The 7,304-nt window shown below is 33.8% G+C and overlaps 1 protein-coding gene across 1 annotated transcript in view; it reads left to right on the top strand.

Moving 5' to 3' along the window:
- Positions 1-5,240: 5,240 nt before the first annotated feature.
- LOC127722430 (uncharacterized) overlaps positions 5,241-7,304 on the top strand; it is a 39,391-nt gene continuing 37,327 nt past the window's right edge. The window contains exon 1 of the mRNA XM_052229303.1: positions 5,241-5,516. The gene's annotated coding sequence lies outside the window, so the exon portion shown is untranslated. The remainder of the gene's footprint in view (positions 5,517-7,304) is intronic.

Here is a 7,304-nt window from a genome sequence, read left to right on the forward strand (position 1 = left end):
CTATATATGTATTTAATATTATATTTATCTAAATGTTAGACTTATAGGTAGTTTGCTAACTTTAAAATGAAGTAGTTTTTATCTGAAGACCTACATTAACAGGTAGTGCTAATCTACTATATATCTTATTCACACCTTACATAGGTATATATCACCAGAGAGGAATTAATTTGATTGATATATTACAGTATTTCGAACTGTATGTGCGTAACATTTCATTGAAGTCAGTACTTTTATCGGTAAAAACGAATTCCGCTGGAATAGCAGCAAGATAAAGTAAAGTGCATCGGTTAAAAAAATCGACTCACACGTCAGAACTTTAAAATACATTCAGACAAGGGTTTAAGGGGGAAATTCCTTATTAATGTACCTGACAACCATATCTTTTGATCTTATGTCAAGGCATTACGAAGTGGAATGTGTACTGCATATAAATGTAACAAGTTTAATACTGTTTAGAAAACGATAATATTATAAGCTTTTAATATTTTAAAATGTGCACTGTTTTCTTAAGGATAATCTCTGCTGACTTTTTAAAACTAGATAAAACGCAGCAAGGTCAAATTGTATTCTATTTGGGCGGCTGTCCATCAGTATGTATATTTTTAATCTGTTCGACACATTTGGTGTCATATGCAAGATTAGGATGAGACTCTTCCGTCATCCATCCGACAATACATTTTGATGGAGTACAGTTGACAATACAAAAAAGTCGACACACGATTATCGAAGATCATTTAAAACCATATTTATGAAAATTACAAGAAAGAACAAGTCTGTTACTTCTGGAGATTTTGAAGCACAAAAGTCATGTGTTACGAGCCCATTGACTATGTTTTTGCGGATTACAATCCTCGCTTCATCACAAGTTATAAGGATGTGGGAGTGTATAATTCCACTCGTCAATGTATTGTCATGAAAAAACTTAGTATGATTAACATGAGACCTGCCGTAAACGTTGCAAAGACAATTACCCGATATCTAAATAGACATGAAGATATCACATGGTCTTTAACTATGAATTAGAGACAGGTGCCACCTGATATATCAAGCCATAATTGCCTCTAGAGAGGACTTTATTACGATAACTGCTGACGGATTTCATGAATTTTAAATAAAGACATATGAAATTGTTGCAGGATTTAAATAAGTTTGGCGAGAGGTCGTCCTTCTCTAACTAAGTTTGGCGAGAGGTCGTCCTTCTCTAACTTTCCTCATTTGTCAGTGAAAGAACAACATACACAACGGATAAACAGCTTCGACAGAAGCACATGATATGCACGTCTTGTGTATACCGAAACTATTACCAGAATAAAATGGATAACGTTCGAAGGCATTTAATCAGAAAGAAGTCAGTAAAATGGCGCTGCTATAAAATTGCCTTAAAATTGACGATTTAATGACCCATAACTCTTCAAAAGGAAATCATTCCAGTCTTAAAATAAAAAATTAGCTCACATTCACTAATCCCAATAACAGTGTAAAGCTTCGAGTAAATTAATCCAAGCATATTCGAGTTAGGGCACGATGTTTGATAAAATTGTCTGAAATATGACGGTTCAAAGTCCCGTCTCTCTGGATCACAAACACGAACATTTTCATAATGAAAAAAATATCTAACCGACCTTAATGTCAATAATTGTGTAAAGTTTTAAGTAAATCGGCCCTCGCATACTCAAGCTTGTGGGCAACATATGAAAACTAAAGTACCGTAACAGTCTGCGACGACATCTAAGAAAATTCAAAATCGATATGGAGTTTTCTTTCACCAAGTTAAATATTCCTTATGAATTTAAGAGATGTGGTATGATTGCAAATAAGACAACAATTCACCAAAGACCAAATATGTCGATACTAGCATTTATTATAGGTCACCATGCGGCCTTCAACAATGATCAAATCCCACACCGCATAGCAAGCTATGAAAGGCCCCAAAATAACAAAATGTAGAACAATTCAAAGGGGAACGCCAACATTTGTGTACAAACTGATAAACGAAAAAAATTATATACAGCAACAAACGACAACCACTGAATTACAGGCTCCTGATGTGTGACAGGAACATACAGAATGTGGCGAAGTTAAGCATGCTTGCGGGCGCCCCTAACCTTGGGACAATGGTGTAAAAGCACAACAAAAGAACAGCCTTTAAAAATCTATTGAACATGACTTGACTCATCAGATCGATGCAAAGCATAAAAACAACTAACAAAAACACTTAAGACACAAATTACCGATATGAGAGTGCTCGCAGTTACCGAAAGCTAGTTCCAAGCCAATAACAACTAAATAAAAAATCACGCATTCAAGACAAAATATCAATTAGTACCAACCATTTGTATAAAGACGTCAAAAACAGTCTAGGAGAACATGACCTTGTGCAATGCCAAAATCTAAGTAATGACAGGATGTATAGCAACTGCATATCAATGCATAATTAGTTATGGTTTTAATCTATTGATAAGAAAATCAATGTTAGTATCAAGAAACAATATTCAGAGATCTTATTACAATATAAAATTGATAGCCCTTGAGAATAAGACTATGCGAAGGATCGATAAGCTTAAATGAATCTTTTCTAAGTTTAAGGGATCTAAAATTACCGTAAAAACTAGGATTCGATAACCCGTTAGTAATAATTTTTCTACAATCAGTACCAAACTTACAAACCAAATCTGTGTATCTATAAATGAATTTAGTAAAAGTTTTAACTAATTTGTGGTAACGAAATTGTTGACTTAATAATTTACCAGTCATACACATATTACGTTCATTGAAATTTATAACGTCACTACACACACGGGCACAGCGAACGAGTTGGGATATATAAACACGATAAGATGGAGCCAAAGGAAAATACCTGTCTAAGAAAGGGAAATTAAACAATAGGGTCCAAAAAACTTGTATAGTATATTAAGAGATTTTTTTTTATTATTCAAGAAAAACATATCAAGGTGACTGTAGGTGTTGTTAAATTTATCAATTTAATGTAATTCCGACGGATCTTTGCTTATTTCTGCCATAAACTGTGATTCATAACATACAGGAAAAAGTCTGCTTTTAAAGGGGCGCAATTGGTACCCAAAGGAATACCTACATCCTGTCGATAAATTTTATTGCCGGAACGTATAAAGATGATGTCAAGGAGAAAATTTACAGCTGTTATCATCTCATTACACGTCCAGTAAGTATATCTAGCATATTTACCTCTTGCATTACAGAACAAAGCTATATATGAGTTTAAGCAATTAAATGTTTGACGTTTCATCAAAATTGATCTGATATAATTCTAATATATTTGTACGACATGTGGAAAGACGGACAGATGGACCATAAAATGATGGCCGTATGAAAGCAACAGTAAAAATCAATCCAAAAACTCCATCGTTTGTGTTTCGCTTCAACAAAACATGCATTTGATAACATAAAATAATTAGTAATGCTGTAATCGACAAAGGGACAGTGCTGTAATTTACATGAAACAGTACTGTTTTTGATTGACTGGTGTTTAACGCCAATTTCAACAGTAATGTGCTTTATCGTGGCTGTCAGTTTTTATTGGTGGGTGAAGCCGGAGTGCCTGGAGAGAACCACCGACCTTCGCTTAGAAAACTGACAATCCTAGTCAATTTAGATTGGAGTCGAGCGATTATCTCATTACCAACCTAGCTGAGATCGGACTTCACTTTCCATCTCGTTACCAACCTAGCAGATTGGACTTCACTTTCCATCTCGTTACCAACCTAGCAGATCGGACTTCACTTTCCATCTCGTTATCAACCTAGCAAATCGGACTTCACTTTCTATCTCATTACCAACCTAGCAGATCGGACTTCACTTTCCATCTCGTTATCAACCTAGCAGATCGGACTTCACTCTCCTTAGTATAAAGACATGTCTTTTCCCCCACACTTGTTGATTTAAAAACTTATGCATTTCCCCGATATAAAAATTTCTTTATAAATGCATCTCCTATCACTGCATCACTCCCTTTATTATCTCGACATTGGGATAAGGCATAAGGATAATAATAACGAGAGAATTTAGAGATATTTTAGGATTTCTCTTCGATATGCATACATTGACTGGTAGTGGTCATAGTGTAGTTCAGTGGTTGTCGTTGGTTCATGTCTGTCATATTTGTTTTTCGTAAATTGTTTTGTTATAAATTAGGCCGTTAGTTTTCTCAATTGAACTGTTTCATATTTTTCATGTCGGGGCCTTTTATAACCAACTATACGGTAAGGGTTTTTATCATTGTTGTAGGCCGTACGGTTGCCTTTAATTGATTACATCCACACCATTTAAATTTTGGTGGATATAGGTCTCAATAACAACCATACCACATCTTCTTATTTTTATATACATTACTGCACGATGTATACAAAATAACTGATATTACACTTTCAAGCTTAATTAACATGTAAATTACCTTGCAATTACATATATGTGTAGTTATGCGGCTTGTATATTCTTAGAAAAATGTATCAATGAAACTAGTGGTAAATTTTTCATATCAATGGTAATGTTCAATCTGAACGTCTTTTCTAAACATCACTTAATGTAAAAAAGTAGGATATGCACGTACAATGAGCAGTCTATGTTTTCAAATGGACGTAAGATAATAATACAGTGTGTGCATCCATGTAAATTTATTACCTGTAGAAACAGTTATTTTTCCAGAATGCATGATCAATCCATTGGAAGTAGTCTTTAAAATCATGATAATTATAAGTGAGGTCTGATTTAACATATTTTCAGTATATTGGTCTTATTTGTTTCACATTCATCTGACTATTCGCTGAGTAATTTCTAAAGAAGAAGAAAACAAAAACACCAAATAAAGCATGCATACACTTCTGTCAAATAGGAACATTTAATTTCCTGAACGAATCGTGACTTAGTGTCTTGATTTCTGACTAGGTTAATATAACACTGATGATTAATCAAGAACCTTTCTTTGTTTCCGTCAGTCGGATGTCGTTTTTTTAAGAAAAAAAAAATGGAAGTATTTCAAATATTCTCTCTATGTTTTTAAATTCCTCCCAGTGTTACGATATATGTTGTGTTGAACATCTTATCGTGTACAGTTTGGGTTGTACACGTGAACAAGAAGTTTTCACTTGTAAAGTCACAGGTAAAATGCCCTGCCAATCAAAGTATATGTACAGCGATTGGTAGCTAGTGAAAACGACTGTAAGATCAACCTGTTCAAAAAATTAAATCTTCAAAAACTATTATAAAGTTAAAGTACGATTAAGTGAATTGACGTTAAAAAATAAGACGAATTGAAAATGCCACATTACATATAAGATATATTTGGATTCTATCTATATATAGATTTATTTAAATATCATTAAACAGTGGTTATTAGTGGTTTTTGGATGTATCATCGTTTTTGTATAGTAGAAAATTTGGTGCAAGGAATACGTGAATCTCCTAATAGGATTATGTAACTGTTCTATTTTTCTGTTAATGGTTTTGAGGGAAGAAAAGAATATTCAAAGAATTTACAGGTAATTGTAAATTTCAATAAAATATTACTTATAAACACACTTATATAACCATGTATCTTCATACCCTGAATCTATACCTATTTTGTGTAACATATCTTTCAAAATAAATCTTCGTGTAATTTATGCAGGAATTTAATCACATCAGCTTATTCTAAATGACATAATATTTTTGCAACAGAAATCTTCTTTCATATTCTCATTATATTTCGTGAGGTGAATGCCACAAAGCCATAAATATAATTCGGTAAAGAAATAAACTACCTTATGGAGATAGATGAAAAGTTAGAATAATTATTTAAAGCAAGCATGATATCTTTTTGTTTAACCAGTGATGCGTCGGTAGAATTTGGAAGAAGAGCAAATATTATCACATGCTTGGGTTTACGTTGAAGTATAGTTTCAAATTGATGCACATGAATGGTTCGAACAGTCGGTATTATCATTGGCGTTTTAATCCAAAGATATAATCTTTTGATTTTACACTAAATCTACCTAACTATAAATGTTAAATGAAATGTAAATTCTTCTAAAATGCTGAACTTTCATACTGAACATAAAACTACAATAAAAAGAGGGAAACTAGTAGAATATACCACAGAGCACTATATTTTATGAAGAAAGGTGGAAATTACAAGGGGCTACTCAATTGCTATCAACAAATGGACTGAACGCAAATGTATTTCCATGTTACTGAACACTAAAGAAAATAATGTCCCCAACTGATTTTATGTTAAACAATTATCAGGGATAGGGAACTGGGAACAAAAGAAAATCGGGAACTGGACAACTGTATTTCAACTTGTTATACTGGTGAAGATATTTACATAATTCGAGCTTTAAATCGAGTATTGCCTTATCAAACCATAAAACGAAAGTACAGAATTTTTCTTCATGTAATGGCAAAATCTTCATGAAATATATCCGAGCCCGGTCATGTGTACAACGTTATTGCTTGTGCATTTTTGTACGTAATTGACATATTTTTAATGTGGATTAAACAAACGAATAAATATCTCTAAAGTCAGCCGTTTAAACTCTCCGCCGTCTAGTGACGAATTGTTCAATAAATTGAGCTTTAAATCGAATACTGCCTTACACGATATTAGAAAGAAACGACAGAAAATAAATCCAATAAATGGCAAAAATTCTGATATAAAATAGCAGAGCCTGCATGGTCACATGTGCAACGTTATACTCCGCGTGGTTTTGATTTCGCATAATTTTCATTTTAAAAGTGAATTTGACCTGAGGAGAAGATAACTAAAGTCAAGGAGAGACGAAAGATACCAGAGGGACATTCAAACTCATAAGTCTAAAATAAACTGACAACGGCATGGCTAAAAAAGAAAAAGATCAACAGACAAACAATAGTACACAAAACACAACATAGAAAACGAAAGACTGGACAACACGAACCCCGCCAAAACTGGGGGTGATTTCAGGTGCTCCGGAAGGGTAAGCAGGTCCTGTTCCATATGTGGCACCCGCCGTGTTGCTCATGTTAGGACAAACCCGGTAATAAGTCTAATTCGGTAGGTCACATTTGGGAAAAGGGGACGGGATTGTAGTTACGACATTAGGAACATATCCGCTATCATCTGTGAAACGGATATTCCTTAACGGTCAACCAACTCGTGATGGCGTCCACAAAATTACGAAGGGATGATTTCAACTTCACCACTTTGAACTCTTGGTTTAATAGTTCCTTGTGAGAAGCAACCCTCTATCAAGGATATCATGATTGGAAATACAATATATCATGTTCAATGTTTAACTAACGCATACATC

Source organism: Mytilus californianus, unplaced genomic scaffold (genome assembly GCF_021869535.1).
Source record: "Mytilus californianus isolate M0D057914Y unplaced genomic scaffold, xbMytCali1.0.p SCAF_1, whole genome shotgun sequence".
Taxonomy (NCBI): Eukaryota; Metazoa; Mollusca; class Bivalvia; order Mytilida; family Mytilidae; genus Mytilus; species Mytilus californianus.